The sequence below is a fragment of the Myxocyprinus asiaticus genome, chromosome 20, assembly GCF_019703515.2.
Source record: "Myxocyprinus asiaticus isolate MX2 ecotype Aquarium Trade chromosome 20, UBuf_Myxa_2, whole genome shotgun sequence".
NCBI lineage: Eukaryota > Metazoa > Chordata > Actinopteri > Cypriniformes > Catostomidae > Myxocyprinus > Myxocyprinus asiaticus.
In genome coordinates, this window is record NC_059363.1 from 14,746,771 (window position 1) to 14,768,815 (window position 22,045).

At 37.4% G+C, this 22,045-nt stretch overlaps 1 protein-coding gene across 4 annotated transcripts in view; it reads left to right on the top strand.

The window, feature by feature from the left end:
• The first annotated feature begins 4,690 nt into the window (after positions 1 to 4,690).
• LOC127410842 (carbohydrate sulfotransferase 15-like) overlaps positions 4,691 to 22,045 on the top strand; it is a 38,909-nt gene continuing 21,554 nt past the window's right edge. Inside the window, exon 1 of one of the 4 annotated variants that reach the window (XM_051646051.1) lies at positions 4,691 to 4,904. The gene's annotated coding sequence lies outside the window, so the exon portion shown is untranslated. The remainder of the gene's footprint in view (positions 4,905 to 22,045) is intronic. The other 3 variants (XM_051646048.1, XM_051646049.1, XM_051646050.1) reach the window with 3 other exon arrangements.

Here is a 22,045-nt window from a genome sequence, read left to right on the forward strand (position 1 = left end):
TGAATGCATCTTGTATAATCTTTCCATTTTTTTCTCCCATTGGAAAATGGGTCTTTGGTCTGCAAAAGGTTCCGACCGCACAATGAGGACAGCATATCTTCAGTGTGCAGTATGTTCAACCACAGATATCATCAGTCTCAAAGCTCCACCATGGACCTTTGTGACTTCATCAAAGCAAAGATGAGGGGGAGCCAAAAACCACTACATGCTGTTCTGAATTAAGTAAATAAATATAAACATGACATTAAATTAGTGTAAACATAAGGAGCACTGTAAATTATTTTTGTTGTTTTGACAGTATTATTGCTGTATTTCCAAATGCAACCTACTGTAGATACTGTTTACAGTATGTTGCTGTCAATTTAGTTGTTTTTACAATATTATTGCTGTATTTTCCACCATGCCTTGCTGTAGAAACTGTTTACAGTATGTTACTGTTAAAATGAGCTGTATTATTTAGGAAACAATGAGCAGGAAAATATTTACAGTAATTTATTGTTAAATTGCATGAGAACTGGCCTAATCTCAAACCTGTACATACACAATTCAGAGGGGAAATTCGTGGTATCATTCAGCAGCCTATTATCAAAAAGACGAAACCCAGATTTCTTCTTTGCATTGGATTTACTCATACAATCGCATAAAAAGTAGAACTGTATCTGGCAACCTATGAACATTGAGCCTGCACTCGACTCCTCATCACTTCAGCCTTGAGAGGAGCAGAAGCAAAGTGATCCCTTTTCGAATGAATGTGGTATGCACCAAAATTGCACAAGACATCTTTTAGCAGTTTATAATAATTTATTAAAACATTCATAATTTGACAATGAAGATCTGCATGGTTATTTTCGACAAGCGCTTTGTAATGATAAAGTTTACGTTCTCAAACAAGTTAGAAAGTTAGCAAGATACTAGCATTAGTTAAAATAACAGCCGTTCTGTTTAGTATTGAAGTAATCCATTGCAAGTTTTGAAGTACTAAGTAACCAAATACCTTGTCTGTGAACAAATGTTGTTGTATTTACACCAGTCGAACCACACTCATTTTGATGCGCTAGTCATCCCGGCCACTTTATTTGACCCGTCCATCTAAAATAAAGTTATATTACATACAAATATTACTTGTGTAAATGTTTTGCTCTGAATTTTATTTGATATGCATGTAAGAAACTTCTGACCATTATCTCAGTCCTTTCTGAATGGTGCAAAACCATGGTTGATGACAATGGATTTTCTTATTGTAGATTAAATGCCATGTTGATATAAAAACAGGTCTGAAGTTACATGATATGCATTGATTTTTGTATTTTATTCTCTAGGTCTGTACAGGCAAAGAATTTGAGAGTGTTCTTTCAGTCATCTGGTGAACTTCATATTGAAGTTTTTTAATGGACTTTTATATGTGTAGTCACAATATACCTTCATGAGTAACATTTATGTGATATTTGAGTTGTCATTGTGTAATAAATGTTGTGTTTGAAAAAAGGCCTCAATTGTTTAATTTTTAAAAAACTTGTAATAGATTGAAGTTACAGTAGTTACTGTAACTCTGTAAGCTATTCAGTAACTGTGCTTACTGTGGTTAGTTCTATGGTATGGCCACTGCAATTTAATATACAACATACAAACAATTACCATAATTAATTTTACTGTACAACTAATATACTGGATTTTAAGATACCTCATTCAAACAACTACCATAATTAATTTAACAGTATAGCACATACTGTAAATAATTTTACAGTATGGTGTAAACTACTTTAAATAGTTTTATAGTAATTGTACTGTGGTATGGAATCCAGCAACTATTTGTTGCCATTAAGTTACTGTTGATTTTACCTCAAATTATTTACAGTGAGGGATTAGGCTAATGATGAAAAACCAGCATTGTTCAATGGGTCTGTACTAAAGCACTATTATGTGAATTTATGCTCATTCCACATGTCTTATAATTTCATAGTTTATTCTTCTGTGTTACTCATTGCTTTTAATGCTGTCCTCTGTTGAACTATGCTGTCCTCTATTTGAACTAATGTTCTGTGTGTGTGTGTGCATGTGTGTGCGTGTGTGTGTGTGTGTGTGTGTGTGTGTGTGTGTTGAATAAGATGTTTTTTTTTTTTTTACTCTAGTGTGGGTGTTAAAATAACAGCAAGGTTAACCACTTGAGACAATTAACAACCGAAACTCTCATAAATAACCAATTAACAGAAGATTCTGGGTTCACTCACCGAGAGGAAGCTTTGGCATTCCAAATGGTGACTGAAACAATTTCTTGTAAGAAATTAAACTTACAGTCTTTTATTTCAGAATTTCCATGACAACACATTAACCAAAGGTTTAGTTTTTTAAATGCCATGTTGAGGCATTTACACAGGTAGAAACCATAACTAATTTCTGAAAATTAAACCATTTTGGGTAACACTTTTCATTAATGTCCCCTTTGTTAAGGGATAATAAAGGAGTTCATACTAACAAACAACATGATTTTGGCCGAGGATGTCAAACATGTCGACTGTTTTGCTGAGGTCTTGCTCTCTTCAGTCAGAGGTGTAACGCACTTACCAATACAAAATGGTTGAGGGGTGACAAACATACTGTATATAAACTCACTGCAACTCTCTCTCTCTGATTCCCAGTCATGTGGAGCTCGCTGAAATAACAACAGGAGTTCCGTGTGAGCATAAACAATTGCAATATAGTGATTAAGGGCTTTTCAGACCTGTAGCTTGCTTGATTTGTTAAGAAACATGGGGCTAAAGTTGTTACAATGTTGCATTTTCTTCATGGTTCAGTTTGCTTTCACATGGTAATATTTCCAGCCAAAACATTACAATTTCCATTGTGGTTATTTTTACCTGTAATTAGTGGCTTTTGCATTATTTCTGTATTGAAAATAACCTGTTCTCACAGTCACGGAGCTCTCTCTCTCTCCCTCTCGCGCCCGCACACTTGCACACACATACACACAGTATGAGTGAAGCCCCATTGTCAAAAGTTGTTGACACCATCCTACCTGTGTCTGTTCTGCTGAGAGAAGCTATTGTGAAGATCAGCCTATTTCTAATATAGCCACCGAAAGGCTATATCCGTGTTTTGATGATGAATTACAGTAGCGAACTGACCTATAGATTTCTTCTCCATCCAGATGGTCTCGGACTGATTGTTTTGGTGCTCATCCGAGAGCGATTGACGTGTTCATATATGCTACACAAACCGAACCAAGGGAGAAAAAGCTCCAGGTTCTGAAACAAATGCTCCAAACGAGGCTTGCCGTAGAATGCATATGTCCATAGTAAGCTTTCAGTAAATGAAGAAATTAGGTTTAATAAAAACAGACTGTTGTGGCTCCGCTTTCTGATTTCATTTTAGTGTAGGAAAAAAAGGCAGGAAAAACGCTTGGTGACAGAAACACTATGGATTACTGTTGTGTTTGTGTCAGGGCGGTTTCTAGGCATAGCCACCTGCTGGGAGGGCGCCAATAGGGATCTCGCCTAGAGTGCCAGAATGGTCTGAAACGGCCCTGGTTTGTGTTGATATACAGCTGAGTGTAATAAAAACATTCAGATCAGCTTGACATCTTGTCAGTTCTTCAGTAAAAGAAGAAGCTCATTGGTCACTTGACGAGAACACAAGAGCCCGTCCTGGCAACAGAATTTTTTTTTAAAACAAGTCGGATGTCCTTTTTAGTTTTTAAAGTCATTAATTCAGCAGGGAATCCTGACGGTCAAGCGATTAACAACCTTGCATTGGGTGACGCTAATGCGTGCTACGTCTCCCTCCGCCTAGCAGCTGATTATGTAAATTAAGCTCACATCTGAAAATTGCTGGAAAAATTGGCTAGTGTGGCACCGTCTTAAGTCATTTATAAATGCATAATAAGTCATTTAAATGCAGTCATAACAACATACATAAAAGGGTGACTTTCATGCAATACCTGCCATACAGTGAGACATTTTACTTCACATTATAAATGCATAATAACACTTATTCAACATTATTAACCAATGGAAATGTACCTTATATAAAATGCACAGCTGTGAAGCATTTATTAAGGAGTTGCCAGCATTAGAAACCTGCATAAAAGTTCAGTGTGGTTTAATGGTCATCAGGGTTTATACTGTATGATATATGCTGTGAATAAGCATGAATTTATGAATGTATAAACACAAAACGGACTGAAGCAAAATTACAATCTTAGTGGCATAATTTTTAATCTCAGTATAATAGTCTATTTTTGCTATAATTATGAACAAGTGTATTTATTAAGCATTTAAAACAAGTTAAAATGCTCACCATACTTGCCAAGTATTGGAAGAAAGTTTTTATGGCTGTTGCAATAACTGCATATAAATGATTTATAATGCATTTGTAAATGAATTATTATTCATTAATGAATCCCTTTATAATTCCTCAACAAAGGGAACATCAAAGGAACTTTGAATTTCTTTCTTTCTTTCTTTCTTTCTTTCTTTCTTTCTTTCTTTCTTTCTTTCTCATGTTTGCTTTAACAGAAAAGTGTAGCTGTACCGCTAGGCAAACCATAATTTACCCTTGAATGTTCTAGTATATTAAATTCTTGTTGATTTGTCATTATTCTCTGAAATAGAATACAGTACAAAGGTATGCTCATAAATAGCTGCCTGGGACTTGTGGGAGCAGATCACATCAGTGGCAGCATGTGCTGCATCCCACCCCCTCCATCAGAACCCCCGCTGAATAAGAGCGAGAGAGAAAGAGAGGTTAACACAGACATTGTGCTTTGATAGAGACAGAAAGGCTTTCATAAACTCAGTAGCTCAGAAAGTTCTCTTTATCGCGGTTCTATTTTATCGTTATCAAATGAAAACACGGCACGTTCATCATTGCCAGTTCAGTGGAATATTAAAATCGGACAAGTTGGTAAGGTAAGTTTTCTACGTGGATATTATTTTACACATAAAGGTATTTTTTTTTTAGATGGAAGGTCGAGAAATTTACGTTTAACTTTAAATGTTTACACTAATTTTATCCAAACATTTGATTAGCGGTAAAGCGCCTGATAGATTCAAATGCAGAGCGCAAATGTTACAAAAAAAAAAAAAAAAAAAGGAAGCTTTTTCTGACGGTCTGACTGGGGGAGCGGCGGATGTCAACGCGTCTAAAAGACGATTTTAAAGGCTCGTTTCTTGAGAACTGCTTCTTATTTCATAAATAGCTGCTCTCCATAATATATTTAGACGCACAATGTTGCATTCAGATCGTTGGGGATGCTCACATTGCTGTGAAAGAAGATTAGCTGTCTGCGCGAGCAGCGACCTCAAGCAAGTTCAGCTGCATGGGCTGTCTTATCAAGTATACTGCTAATAAATAAATTAATGTGGGATGTCCTTCAAACGGTGTAAAAAGCTTTTAAAATCTTTGTCATTTTGTTGAATTCTTGACTAATGTTGAGTTGTGTTTTGTAGTAACAACAACTGTAGCAAGTATGGTGTTTTGGTGTATAGACTATGGTTACCGTGGTAAAAAATAAAAATTAAGGGTGATCTGTTAGCTCTGTTACAATTTCCAAACACATCTGTTTTTCTAAACTTGATTTTAGTTGTAAGTTTAGTGTTAGAGCTAGAATCACTTTAGGGCTCGGAATGACATTTCTATCAGATTTTAGGTTAGGGTGATGGGGTTAAAGCAATGAGGACTGGTTAATAGGCATGTTGATCCATGTCAGGACCATGTCCTGCTTGGGAAAATCATGTTGTGTCTTTCACCATGGAATATATGAAACATACTCGATCATTCTGAGTCACTTTGACCCAGAAACACGTTATGAGTTTTATGCACTAAAGTACAAAGAAACCCTTCAGCTTTATAACAGTAAAATTTTTGTTTTTACTTTAAGCATTTGCAGAGATATGCTGTATAAATATTAGCATGTTGGCTGATATAATTTCAGTTGATTCCTTTTTACTTTAGTGCATACGACTCAAAATATGTTTCTTGGTCAATGTCACATCCAATATATCTAAAGCTAAGATGGATCTAGTTTTACATTGCTAAACTGCATAGGTTGTATCTATGAAATACATATTTAAGCTTGTCAAAAGCCTTGCTCTACCATGAAGCACCTGTCAATCAGGATGGAGCTCTACACTATAAATAATTTGGTGAGAGAGGTAACTTGGTATTCTGTAGACCACAGAGAGCATCAGAGCGACAATAATTCTAAGCAATGAATTTCAGTGTCATTTAAAGTGAGGATTGGAATTGTTTTCAGAATGAAATATGGCAGATTTTTTTTACATTTATTTATTTAGAAGATATATAAGAAATAAAAGTGTCGATCTATTACCTCAGGAAATGATTGTGGAGTGCTTGTATGTTTGTCATGGCTACTGCACTCTGGAGTGTCTACAGGGCTGTGATGTACTAGTAATTGTTGGCACTGCAAGTGTATATTGGATGGCTGGAGAGTCTCTTCCTTAGAAAGACTTTCACCAGCCTCAGATCTTAACAGCTGCAGAATATATAACCCTGTGCTGAGTCAACACGCTATCCATACCAACAACTAAACCCTTCATCGCTGTGACCCACTGTCTGCCTACACACACACACACACACGTTGGTGCAGCTATCCTTATGAGGACTCTTCATAGACATAATGATTTTTATACTGTACGAACTATAGATTCTAACCCCTAACCCTACCCCTAAACCTAACCCTCACAAAAAACTTTCTGCATTTTTACATTTTCAAAAAAACATTGTTTAGTATGTTTTTTAAGCGATTTGAATTATGGGGACACTAGAAATGTCAATTTTACAATTTTAACACTTACCTTTTCTTAGCCTCAGAATTGTCCTTGTTGTAGACTGGAACATCATTTGCTGATTTGTTGTAGTTTTAAAGGCACTTTATACACCATAATGTATCATTTTAATTTGCATTGTTTTTAATTATACGTAAGTGGTAAGGTCATCTTCAGTTGTCATTTCCTTGTTACATTTTTAGATTTTACATATGATGGTTTTAGGACAATTTGGTTCTTTATGTTATGCTTGGCCTAAAATTTGATAAATAAAAAATAAAAAAAGATGACTCATCAGTAATAATCATAATTTGAACTAGTAAAATTATGCTACTTTTTAAAGGGAAATTTAAATGAAAATTCTGTCATCATTTACTCACTCTCAAGCTGTTCCAAACCAGTATGATTTTTCTTCTTCCGTTGAGTACATAAAGGAGATGTTAGGCAGAATGGCAGCCTCAGTGACAATTCACTATATTGTATGGACAAAAAAGATGCAATGAAAGTCAGTGGTGACTGAGATTAAAGGGATAGTTCACCTTAGAGTTGCGTGGTATACCGGTACTAATGAAATATCACGATACCAAAAAATGTAAAATGGTACGATATCATCTTGTTGTTAATTTTGTTACCATATTAAAGTATGCTGCCATTAGTAAAATGTAATGTAATGTGAAAGTTTTAAGATTAAATCAAAGACCATTTGAAAATAATAATAAAAAAGCCTCTGTTTGGCCAAGTGTGATCATTAAACAGCAGAAGGATGTCATTTAATGAAATAATATACAGTCACATGCACTGTGCGCCACAGTATGAATAAGAGGCGCCTCTCTGCCCTGTCATCTTATCATAATATGATAAGTCATAATATTAAATCGTTATATTATTAGTATTATTATCTGTAAGCAATATTACGTAAGCAAGTGTACTGAATATCATCATGTTGTGATTCAGCCATGGCAGCCTTTTGCCTCAGGTAATCAGATTGTTTTCATTCAATGTTTTCATTAATACTGTAAAGCTCTGTTGTATTTTTTTACCAAAAATAATATATATATATATATATATATATATATATATATATATATATATATATATATATATAAGTATATATATATTTCATTGTTGATTAAAGCTGTTACAGTATGTATTTGATTAAACACAATTTGATCATAACATTTAATTAAAACATTTAACATGGAATCCAGAAAAAAATTAAACAGAAAAGGCATAATTTGTATCTATAAGACTTTATGCAGTTCTTTTAGACAAGTCATTTTCTGTGTAATTTGATCAAAAATCTGAGTTTTTTTTATTTGTTGCCTAAGTAAGGTACCAGGGCTGGTATCGTACCAAAGCCAAAATTTTGGTATCGGAGCAAACCTAAAAAAGAAAATTCTCTCATCATTTACTCACCCTCATGCCATCCCAGATGTGTATGACTTTCTTTCTTCAGCTGAACACAAAGAGTTTTAGAAGAATATCTCAGCTCTGTAGGTCCATACAATGCAAGTGAATGGTGATCAGACCTTTGTACAGTAGCTCCAAAAATCACATAAAGAAAACATAAAAGTAATCCATATGTCTCCAGTGGTTAAATCCACATCTTCATAAATTATGTGTGGGTGAGAAATAGATAAAAATTTAAGTCCTTTTTTTTACCCTAAATCTCCACTTTCACTTCACATCTGAAAGTGAAAGTGAAAGTGGAGATTTAGAGTAAAAAAAGGACTTAAATATTGTTCTGTTTCTCATCCATACCTATTATATTGCTTCCGAAGATATGAATTTAAACTCTGGAATCATATGGATTACTTTTATGTTTCCTATATGTGATTTCTGAAGCTACAAAGATCTGATCACCTTTCGCTTGCATTGTATGGACTTCCATTTATCCTTTTATTTGCTACTTTGTTGTACTGTTCATACGTTTATTAAACTGCACATGGATCTTAACACAACTGCCCCGACATCTTTGCTACACTCACACTAGGTCTCGGGATTTTTATTGACATTTTCCTTCCTTTTCTTTTTAAAATAACAAAGCTCGGCCTGACAGGTAGACCGATGCTCTTGGCTTCTGACTTGGAGCTGTATTTGTGGTTTTGTGTGTGTTACTCCGTCCACCTACCTATGTTATGGATGTGTGTGGCTTGTTTGGGCCAAGCCTCTAAGATGCAAAACCCCTGTATTTTTCAGGAAATGGAGGCTGCCTGACATAACCTTAGGACAAAATAAAGAAGGGGGATGAAATGGGGTGTGTATATATGTGTATGTATGTGCGTATGTATGTGTGTGTATGTATATATATATATATATATATATATATATATAAAACATTAAAAAAAAAATCAAATGAGAAAGAATTCAGAGTTACTTCTGGCTCATGTCATCTTCACTGACACTATTTGTGCTCTATAAAGGCTCTCCATTCTCTCTTTTTGCAATTTCATACACCAGCAAATCAGATTTTTTATTTTTTTTGTAAATGAATTTTTTTTTTTTGTACTTTGCCTTTTTTTTTATCTCAATGTCAAGGATTGCCCAATAAAAAAAGTGTTTTATGCATATGACAAATTAATCTTGAACTTGACCTTGAACTCTGAATCATTCATCATTGTGCAGGCCCTAATTGCCTTTCAAGACACAACCATTCAAGAGTTTAAGTTATCTCCATATCAACAACTAAGATATATATATATATTTTTTGTCAGTCAGTGTGAATATAAACTTACAGTATGTTGCCTCCAGCTATCTTATGTGTTTCCTTACAAGTATAGAACACAATGAGTGCCATTGTAGAGTAATTTGTATGCAGCATTACCTTGCCTGAGTGGTTTTTGCTAGTCTTAATGGTGTCAGCCTGAGTGGTATTAGTCTCTTGTGTTGTGTTAGACTGTCTTAATGGTGTTAGCCTGTCTGAAATGGCCAGATAGGGAGATGTCTCGGCCTGCTTGAGTGAACTTGAGTGAGGTTGTGGTAATGGTCTGCTGTGCTCAGTCATAAGATACTTCTAGTAACTCTAGAGTGACCTTTTAGTGTATTGGACGTCATTCGCTCAATACAATAAGTGTGCAAAACTTTTGTTTCTTGTTTATTGACTAATTAGTTTATTTGGGGCTAAAACTAACCGTATCAAAGACAGACTGTAAACATCAGTTTTCAAGGACTGCTCAAAAAGTTGATTGGATGGATTCTCGCCAGGGAGAGGAAAAGAAAGAGAGTATGAGGGAGAAGCAGTGAGAATTTCAAGAAGATAGGCCATTCCACCAAGATGATTCATCATACAAGGCGCCATGAAGGTTACACAGCTTTTTCTCTTTGTACTGTAAATGCTAACACACACACATACAGATACTCTTGCACACACCATTCCTAATTTTTTTTCATATACAGGTGTGTGAATATATATATATATATATATATATATACACACACACACACACACACACACACACACCTGTATATAACAACTTCAGCATTACGGCTCATCACAGCTGAGAGACACAACAGACTGATTAATTACACAACTCAAGGCGCTTACCTCTTACCGGACTTTCCACATTGGACGTGCTGTTTAAAATGGTGGAGAAGATTGCGGTTTCAATAGTGAATGACTCTTGCGCACCGACTACCGCAAAATAGGGAGAAATATCCCCACTTGGACAGCTATTTTTCCACTGAGAAAGCTGATCTTCAGAAAGCTGACAGCATTTCTTCTTGGGAGTGGCAACAGGTGATAGCACATGCTCCATCTCTCTCTCTCTCTCTCTCTCTCTCTCTTTCTCTCTCTCACACACACACACACACACACACACACACACACACATCCATCCATCCTTGTTTATCCAGTAACTTGGTACTAACAGCAAAAGCTGTGATAATATTTCTGAAGTGACATTTTTGAATTACTAACGAAGGCTTGGATGCATCATTTGGTTTGAACCAGCAATGGCAGATTCTGATCCATCGCGTAAGAAAGTAGTTCCATGCACAAATGCGTATTTTATGACCATACTCAGTTTTTTTTAAACATACATGTTCATTGAATTGTTGTATATAAGCCATATCACACTCGCAATCGTGCTATATGGCCCTAAATCAGCACTGATGTGATTACCTACAGCACTCGGCCTGCTGCCTCGTGACTGCGGCCGAATCACAGCAGTGCTGATGTAGGGCCATATCGCACTCTTGCTAGTGTGATATTGCTTAAATATACAGCATATATATATTCATGTACATGTATTCGTCCCAAACCATCACGATATGGACGTCACGGTTCGATGCATGCAGTCAGACAAAAAATACATCTGAGTCAGTCACAGGCGATCAACACACCAATCCAGAAGGGGGCGCGCGCAGTAATGCAACACTTTTTGCTAACCGCCACAACAGGAAAAAGAGCAGAAGAAGAAGACACCATCCATGCACCAACCCAAACAAGAATGGCGAGTTCAGATGACACGCAAGAGCTCGAAGACCCGTCTACTTGTTTTAAATCAGCAGTGTGGGAAAGTTCGGGTTCCAAGTGAACTACGGCAGCAGTGGAGAGCGAGTGGTAGATAGGACGAGGATGGTGTGTCGGCATTGTAAAGCAGCTGTACGGTATGATTGGAAATACGTCCAACATGCTAACACATATCAGACGACATCACCCAGATGTGCCAATCACCGGAGCTAGGCAGAAAAAGATGACAGGAGTGCAAAAACCTATCCCTGCAGCTTTTAACCAGCCTCTAGATGTGAGAGCAGACAGGGCCAAAGTCATTACCCAGGCAATTGGCATATACACGAACAACATATAGTTTAAGTGGAACAAATTGTAACACTCCTCCTAATGCACAAGTTTAATTTTTCATTATTCTATTTATTTTGTACTTTATAACAAAAGAGATGCTTTTCAGTTTTGTAGCTGATTGTGACCAAATACCTTTTGTTTTTTATCAGCCCTACAAAAAAATATGACCTATACAAGAGTCTGTTTACTGCTTAGTGCTTAATACATTAAAGGAGGCTGTACTGTACAAACTACCTCAGGGGGGACTAAATGCCGCTAGGTGGAACAAACTGTAATTTGCACTACTGTCTGTTCAAAATAAATGAAAAGAAATCTAGCATTTGGGATTTGTTGCTTTTTCCTGTTGTACCGAAATCAAACAGTGACCACAAAACCGAGGTACGTACAAAACCGTGAGTTCTGTGTACCGTTACACCCCAAATATATATATATATATATATATATATATATATATATATATATATATATATATATATATATATGAAACATGTGGCCAACAAAATGATTCATGTAGTCCCACCACAAATGGGTTAAGTAAACATCCATTCTAGAAATTTAAAATGATTGCATGCAAGGAAATTGTGACATTATATGTTGAAGAATTGTGTTACTTTAGCTCATTGTAATTAATTAATTTCTTCCATTTATTGTAATATAAACTTACATAAATGTAGACTAATGTATGCCTTATTTATACTTCATGTAAAAAATAAACTTTGTAAAACTACTGTAATGTACTTCCTGGCTGCACCTCTATAGCTTTTGTAAATTAGTAAATCTGAATGTAGTATGAATTAATGTATGCATATCCCAGCCTAGTGTCTTGGCTTGTTGGTTAAAATGCCCATCTTTATTAAAGAACTATCTACTTTTGCAGTTGTTCCGTTTTCTGGAGGTAAATTGAAGGGGATAGGAGGGAAATAGAGGTTTTGAGCAGAAATCTCCCTTTCCCCAATAAATTGTGTTCATACCACCTGGATTGGGTAGTGAACATGTCAAAGAGATCAGATTAAGTCATAATATGAGTTTACTTCAGCTGTTAGGCCCCCTGGGACTGAGTTTTTATGGGTCAGAAACCTAAACAATGTGGGTCATTACCAATGAAGGGAGGATGGCCTCTGATCAGTGGGCTATGTAAGTTCACTGGTTTCTCTCTCTCTCTCTCTCTCTCTCTCTCTCTCTCTCTCTCTCTCTCTCTCACTCACTGTCTCTCTCTATTTCTCTTTCTCTCTTTCTCTCTCTCTGCTGGTCATCTGTGCCAGGAGCTCTGGTCTGCTGCCCTCTTTAATGATGCATGGAACATTAGCCAGCCACTATCCCAAGATAGGACGAGGCTGATGGCATTCTCTGGTCAAAGAGGCTGCATTGTTTGGGATTAGAATAGCATGGTCTACTGAGAAAGGGGGAACAAAGTGTGCTGTCTGCTCTGAGTTTGTTTTCTAAAACGGCTACCATGTCCACAATCATCATTTGTGATTGTCACATAGATCTCAAAACAAGTATTTTATATTCTAGCACATTTCTGCCATGCAGGGAGTTATGGGAAAGTAGTTGATTTACAGTGTTAATATAGATTTAAAAACAGATTTATTTAAAGGTAAAGTATTTAATTTATGTGCCACAAGTCTCACTAAACAGAGTTTCAAAAATAATTAATCTTTTCAAACAGGTTCCCTGAACATTGCCCCATTGGTCAGCCAAACAGATAGTCCCACCCCAAACTCACACCTTTGGTTGAGGCAATGTTGCTAAATTAGGCTGGTTGGGATGCTCAAGAAACAGGGCAATGTTTTGATAGTGTCACAGTGTGTAAACTTTGGGGGGGAATCAATCTGGGAATGGCTTACTTGTTGTCTTTAAGTTGTGATATAGGACTAGATAAAGTATTTTAATATCAAGCAAATTAAAATGTTGACTTAACCTGTTACTTAGTTTGACATAAGATATCTTACATCTCATTGCACCAAATTATGAGATATTTAATTTACTATTATGTTAGATTAGAGAGGAAAGTTCTGATTAAACTATAAAGAGAGAGGGATTGATGGAAAAATGACAAAGAGAAGGAACATAAAATAACCTTATGAAGCAAGACATACACTATATTGCCAAAAGTATTCGCTCACCCATCCAAATAATTGAATTCAGGTGTTCCAATCACTTCCATGGCCACAGGTGTATAAAATGAAGCACCTAGGCATGCAGACTGCTTCTACAAACATTTGTGAAAGAATGGGCCGCTCTCAGGAGCTCAGTGAATTCCAGCGTGGTACTGTGATAGGATGCCACCTGTGCAACAAGTCCAGTCGTAAAATTTCCTCGCTACTAAATATTCCACAGTCAACTGTCAGTGGTATTATAACAAAGTGGAAGTGATTGGGAATGACAGCAACTCAGCCACGAAGTGGTAGGCCACGTAAAATGACAGAGCGGGGTCAGCGGATGCTGAGACGCATAGTGCGCAGAGGTCGCCAACTTTCTGCAGAGTCAATTGCTACAGACCTCCAAAGTTCATGTGGCCTTCAGATTAGCTCAAGAACAGTGCGTAGAGAGCTTCATGGAATGGGTTTCCATGGCCGAGCAGCTGCATCCAAGCCATACATCACCAAGTGCAATGCAAAGCGTCGGATGCAGTGGTGTAAAGCACGCCGCCACTGGACTCTAGAGCAGTGGAGACGCGTTCTCTGGTGTGACGAATCACGCTTCTCCATTTGGCAATCTGATGGACGAGTCTGGGTTTGGCGGATGCCAGGAGAACGGTACTTGTCTGACTGCATTGTGCCAACTGTGAAGTTTGGTGGAGGAGGGATTATGGTGTGGGGTTGTTTTTCAGGAGCTGGGCTTGGCCCCTTAGTTCCAGTGAAAGGAACTCTGAATGCTTCAGCATACCAAGAGATTTTGGACAATTCCATGCTCCCAACTTTGTGGGAACAGTTTGGGGATGGCCCCTTCCTGTTCCAACATGACTGCACACCAGTGCACAAAGCAAGGTCCATAAAGACATGGATGAGCGAGTTTGGTGTGGAAGAACTTGACTGGCCTGCACAGAGTCCTGACCTCAACCCGATAGAGCACCTTTGGGATGAATTAGAGTGAAGACTGCAAGCCAGACCTTCTCGTCCAACATCACTGTCTGACCTCACAAATGCGCTTCTGGAAGAATGGTCAAAAATTCCCATAAACACACTCCTAAACCTTGTGGAAAGCCTTCCCAGAAGAGTTGAAGCTGTTATAGCTTCAAAGGGTGGGCCGACGTCATATTAAACCCTATGGATTAAGAATGGGATGTCACTTAAGTTCATATGCGTCTAAAGGCAGATGAGAGAATACTTTTGGCAATATAGTGTAGAATAATCGTCAGATCTAAAAAAAAAAAAAAAAAATTTGATGCATTTCAACGTGATTTTTCTATACAATAATATACACAATTTTTACCAAGCATTTTGGAAATTATATTACAAGGTCTTCTACATTCAGCAAGGTATTCATAATGTCGAAGCTTTAGAAAATCATGTATTAAATATGATATGCATGGCTTTAAAGGGTTAATGAAAATGAAAGCTGCCTTCAGTTACCTTTAGTCAGGAGTGGGGAAACATGAAAGAAGACATTAAGAGAGAGAAAAAATTAAGTGAATGAAAAGGAGTTATTTGTTGTTCACGCCTTTTCATTGACACAACAGATGTTATGTGTACAACTAGTCTCTATTCCCTTTCAATTTTTTTTAATTTATTTTTTATTTTGCACCTCAACTTTTTACATCGTAAGTCTCAGGTAGCAGATTTAATTAAGAATCCAGTGCATAGTTTATTTATGAGATGAGATTCAAGCTGTTAGAATTAGTGTGACTTCACATTTTTATGCACAAGTGCACTGCTGACATGGGCTACATATTATCCTTGTGAATTGGAGTGGTAACAAAGAAGAGGCTATTGATTAACAGGCAAGTAGGAACTTGGATCAATTGTTGTATTGTGTACATATCTGGGATATAAATGGTCTTGGACAAAGTGTACACAGTTGGCTGTCAAGAGCACAATAGTGTTTTAGAGCATTGTCAGGAAGCTCATAACAGTTGAACACATGATAATGTTGCTGTTAAGTAATGCTAATACAGTTGTAGAATTTGCAGAAAATTTACTGTAGCAGGGGCGTCATGCTCGTTTCTTTTTTTTTTTTTGCAATATACATATGAAGTCGAAAGTTTACATACACCTTAGCAAAATACATTTAAATTCAGTTTTTCACAATTCCTGACATTTAATCATAGAAAACATTCCCTGTCTTAGGTCAGTTAGGATCACTACTTTATTTTAAGAATGTGAAATGTCAGAATAATAGTAGAGAGAATTATTTATTTCAGCTTTTATTTCTTTCATCACATTCCCAGTGGGTCAGAAGTTTACATACACTTTGCTAGTATTTGGTATCACTGTCTTTAAATTGTTTAACTTGGGTCAAACATCTTGGGTAGCCTTCCACAAGCTTCTAAAAATAAGTTGCTGGAATTTTGGCCCATTCCTCCAGACAGAACTGGTGTAATGGAGTCAGGTTTGAAAGTCTCCTTGCTCGCAGATGCTTTTTCAGTTCTGCCCACAAATGTTCTATCGAATTGAGGTCAGGGTTTTGTGATGGCCACTCCAATACCTTGACTTTGTTGTCCTTAAGCCATTTTGCGATAACTTTGGAGGTATGCTTGGGGTCATTGTCCATTTGGAAGACCCATTTGCGACTGAGCTTTAACTTCTTGGCTGATGTCTTGAGATGTTGCTTCAATATATCCACATAATTTTCCTTCCTCATGATGCCATCTATTTTGTGAAGTGCACCAGTCCCTCCTGCAGCAAAGCACCCCCACGACGTGATGCTGCCACCCAGAGGTGGGTAGTGACGTGCTACATTTACCTTGTTACATTTACTTGAGTAACTTGGAAAAAAAAAAAAAAAACTTTAAGAGTAGGTTTAAAAGTGGGTACTTTTTACTCTCACTCAAGTAAATTTCTAATGACATTTTTTTACTTTTACTTCTTTACAATGGATGTTCCTGTCGTTACATTACTGGGATTAATTTTAATTAATGTGTAATTTATTAAGAGATTATTGAATGGGACTTTTACGAGAGCGGAAGTTCACACAGCTGCGCGCACTGAGCCGCTGTCACAGACTGTCACTCATTCACTGCAGCAGCATCAAACTCTTCAAAGTGAAACGCTTTCTTTGCTCTGAACAGTGAAAAAAAAAAGAATAGTTTTGTCATGCAGTGCCTTCATTTAGCACCAAGACAAGCTGATATTTCAAGATTAAAATCACAGCTCCAATTTAAGGCAGCACGCTGAAGTAAGTTTTGGCTCTAATCCTAACGCGGGCTTTTCTGTGTAATGAGATGGTCATTTTCAGAGTGATAATGTAACTGGGCTCTTATGACACCAGTTTTTAAGTGTACATTTTTAAATCAGTGCAGCAATATATCAGTGCACTTTGTCCCGCGTCCCGCATGTCATGAGCAGTATTTACGCATTTACTCCGCGCCCTCGCGGGGGTACTGGAAACTATCGCAGCTGTTTCAGGCGGATTAACTGTATAAATCCATGTAAACATCCAAGGTAAGTGTAAATCACTGCCATTCACGTGATTGACATCTGTCAGTTGGCAGTTAGTGCACTATATCTCAGCAGTAAGTGAACGAAATGAGTGAATTCGGATGCTGACGTATACACTGAGTGTCAGATCTCTGGGGCTGTCGCAGAAACAACATCACATATTAAATTTTTAAATACTTGGGCCTTACTTGTTATTCTTATTAAATAATATATTATTACAATACATCTTCATTCTTAGTCATTTTTAATATATAATGTGTGTTAATATAAAGAGTAAACACATTTTATCAAATAAAGAGTACATTTTAAAATGTATCTGTATGTTCCCTATCTGTCACTCACTCGATGTTGTGTCAATGTAGTGACACTAGGGGTCACCCTTGGGAGCCCCAAACACCTCTGATCTTTGAGAAAAGGCCAGTGGGAATTGGCGAGTGGAATTTGCATGCCATTCCCCCGGACATACGGGTATAAAAGGAGCTGGCTTGCAACCACTCATTCAGATTTTCTCTTCGGAGCTGAGCAGTTGTGTTCAGCAAGCTGAATTACTCTGCCGATCCATTCACCTCGAAAAGCTGTTGGATTTACGGTGCATTACAGCAGCTTCTCCCCCTCTTGCACCGGTGGAGTGCAGAGAACGCCCCTAGGTGCTTCAGCAGCCTAAAAGGGTATATTCTTTCTCTAAAAGAGTATATTTCCCTTCTAAAAGAGTGGCACTCACGGAGAGCGTCTTTTTAAAGATGTCCTTCCGTTTGTGTTTAATTCCTGGTTGCGGTCATTATCTCTCCGCTTCCGACGACCACTATCGCTGTCTTACATGCTTGGGCGCTGCCACGCAGAGATGGTGTTCGTGGACGGGTCATGTCCTCACTGCGAGAACATGACCATGGAAAGTTGCGATCATGGCTTTCCTTCTTCAAAGGGAAAGTCACCCCAGTGGCTCCCCGCTGCAGTCCTTCTACCTACGGGTTTGAGGCCATGTCGGTTAGCACTGGGGGCGATTTGGAGACCTCAGTGGGAGCTTCTCCATCAGGAAACCCCCCATGGACCTCCCATTCCCCAGCACGCTTGTTTGCCCCAGTCGAGTTCTGGGATGAGACCGCCAGCTCGTCTCATGGCAAGTTCGTGATCTCATTCGGTGCTCACGAAGTGGATGAGCTCTTGATCGCAGCATCGAAGAGCGGGCTCGTCCAGTCTGACGCTGAGGACTCGACTGGGCTCCCACCCTCGGGTGCGGTCGCCCAGTCGCAGGCTGACGCGGAGCTGGCGGCCATGCTTGCCTGGGTGGCTTGACGATTGGTTCCTGGGCTCAGAGCACCACTCACGGCCATGCCCCGCCCCGGTTCCTTTCTTCCCGGAGGTGCATGATGAGGTCACGAGATCGTGGTGAGCACCTTTCACTGCCCGGACCCAATTTGTGGGCTCCACCGCTCTCACTACCCTCGACGGTGGGGCTGCTAGGGGGTACTCGGCGATTCCCCAGGTTGATAAGGCGGTTGCGGTGCACTTGTGGATGAGAAACAGAGAAAGAGATCACTTTCACATTCTTCTTGTGTTTTTGGTGATTCACATACTTCTCTGCATATTGCCCCCTGCTGTCTAGCAAAAAATGACAAATATTAATCTGTTTCTCACTCACACATATCATATCACTTCTGAAGATATGGATTTAACCACTGGAGTCTTATGGATTACTTTTATGCTGCCTTTATGTGCTTTTTGGAGCATCACAATTTTGGCCTACAGAGCTAAAATATTCTTTTAAAAATCTTAATTTGTGTTTGCAGAAGAACGGAAGTCATCCATATCTGGGATGGCATGAGGGTGAGTAAATGATGAGAGAATTTTCATTTTTGGGTAAACTATCTCTTTAAAGTGATAGCTCAGCCATAATGTAATATTCTGTCATAATTTCCCTACCCTCATGTTGTTCCAAACCAGTGTGATGCTTTGTATTATGTGGAACACAAAATATGTTAGACAGAATGTTAGGGACTGACAGTCTCGGTCACCATTCACTTTCAAAATATGGAGGAAAAAAAAACATTCACTGAAAGTAAATATTGACTCAGGCAAACATTCTGTCTAAAATCTCCTTAATGTTTTACATGGAAGAAAGAAAGTCATACGGGTTTGGAACAACATGATGAATGATGACAGAATTTCCAATAATAATAATAATAATTCTGTAATACACGTTAAATGTGTATTATGTAATGGAATATAGGGGAGTTAACGTCCATTATGTAATTTGTGAAAGTAACGAGTTACTCACTACTTGAGTACTCTTTTAATTGGATACTTTCTTACTCTTACTCAAGTAATTATTTATGTTAGTACTTGAGTAATCTTTTTTTTTTTTTGAAGTAATTGTACTTTTACTTGAGTACAGTTTTTGGCTACTCTACCCACCTCTGCTGCCACCCCATGCTTCACAGTTGGGATGGTGTTCTTCGGCTTGCAAGCATCACCCTTTTTCCTCCAAACATAACAATGGTCATTATGACCAAACAGTTCAATTTTTGTTTCATCAGACTAGAGAACATTTCTCCAAAATGTAAGATCTTTGTCCCCATGTGCACTTGCAAACTGTATTTTGGCTTTTTTATGGTGGATTTGGAGCAGTGAATTCTTCCTTGCTGAGCAGCCTTTCAGGTTATATCGATATAGGAATTGTTTATTGTGAATATAGATACTTGTCTTCCTGTTTCCTCCAGCATCTTCACAAGGACCTTTGCTGTTGTTCTAGGATTGATTTGCACTTTTCACACAAAACTATCTTAATCTCTAGGAGACCGAATGTGTCTCCTTCCTGAGTGGTATGATAGCTGCGTGGTCCCATGGTGTTTATACTTGCGTACTATTGTTTGTACAGATGAACATGGTACCTTTAGGCATTTGGAAATTGCTCCCAAGGATGAACCAGTCTTGTGGAGGAATTTTGTTCTGAGGTCTTAGCTGATTTCTTGTGATTTTCCCATGATGTCAAGCAAAGAGGCACTGAGTTTGAAGGTAGGCCTTAAAATACATCCACAGGTACACCCCCATTTGACTCCAATTAGCCTATCAGAAGCTAATTGGCTAATTGCCTAAAGGCTTGACATCATTTTCTGGAATTTTCCAAGCTATTTAAAGGCACAGTTAACTTAGTGTATGTAAACTTCTGACCCACTGGTATTGTGATATAGTCAATTAAAAGTGAAACAGTCTGTCTGTAAACAGTTGTTGGAAAAATTGCTCATGTCATGCACAAAGTAGATGTTCTAAACGACTTGCCAAAACTATAGTTTGCTAATATGAAATCTGTGGAGTGGTTAAATAATGAGTTTTAATGACTTTATTAATGACAAAATAAAGCATTCCATCACTGTGCTCACAGCCTGAAATCAAAAGCAAGCCACATACCTCACGTTTCAGCCTCATACCAAACGCTGATACACAAACACCTTCCTCAAGCTGCAAAACAAATCTGCCAAACACAACATGAGCCTGTCATAATATTTATGCATGCTGGAATATCAGATGGATAAAAAAGAAGCATTGAGAAAGACCTACTTCAGCAGGAGTTCACGTAACATCACCCAAAAACGCATCTGCCAGATGGGTCCCACCTTATACAAGATGTCACTAATAATTACTGCCTGTATTTATGCATGCATTCATCTATTGATAACATAAAGCAACCCGTGGAGTAGTGTTGTCAAAAGTACCGGTACTTCGGTACCAAGTCGGTACTAAAATAAAAAAGATGTAAAGATACCAGTGATTCTACACCGCACCGACTCTAATAGACTAATCGACTCTGAAGCATTATTTTTATATAATTTACATAATTAAATCACAGCATTTGCGTTTTAGCGATCACACTGAGTCATGTAGCGAACTGTTTATCCAGAGAGGTTAAACTTCCGTCAAAAATACATGTCAAAATAAAAGCACGATTCATAATAAAAGCTAAACGCCTGAAATTGAAGAAATATATTATAACTGTATAGTAAAATGTAATCACCACTGTAGAAATTATAATAATGATTATAATAATAATAATAATAATAATAATAATAAATAATGATTAATGAATAATGAAAAAATTAAGCAATATATCACAAGCAAGAGTGGTTTTGTACTGAATAAATGTTTGTTAAAAATGCAATGGTATGTTGATAAGTAATTGTTCTATTTTACTTGTTAAAAGTTTGTAAAAGTGTAAGGATTTTTATTTATTTATTTATTCAATTTTTTGATTAGACACCATTTTGATAATGAAATGAAATTAAACTTTAAAACATGGAATTCTGAAAAAAAAAAAAAAGAAAAAAAAAAGGAAAAAAGGATATGGGGAAAAAATAAAACGGATTTCAGTAAGGCCCTGTTTAAAAACAAACAAGTGTTAGAAACACTTGAAGGAAACATGCATATCTTTTAACCTATTATTTACATTGAAATGTAACTTTAAATAGGCTAAATGTGGCTTATATCACATAATAATATTAGCAATTTTTTTCTGTGGTATCGAAATTGGTATCGAGATCTTCACTGGTATTAGTACCGACTACTGAAATTTTGGTACCGTGACAACACTACCGTGGCGGAAAGTGGATGGATGTGTGGAAAAGGTTTCCTTTATTACACGTTCACTAGGTTGGAAATAAGACAAGAAAAATAATGCGTTAGTGTTACTTACTCACATGGGTTTTTAGTGACATAGATTAGTCATTTAGTGACATACTAAATATTGCTTGTAGCAAATGAAAGTCGCATATTTTCATTTGAACTTTGTTTTAAATGTGTCTTCTGATACCAACCAACCAACCATCAAACATTTGTGTTTTATAGTATTATAGAAGTGAGCTTCACTACAG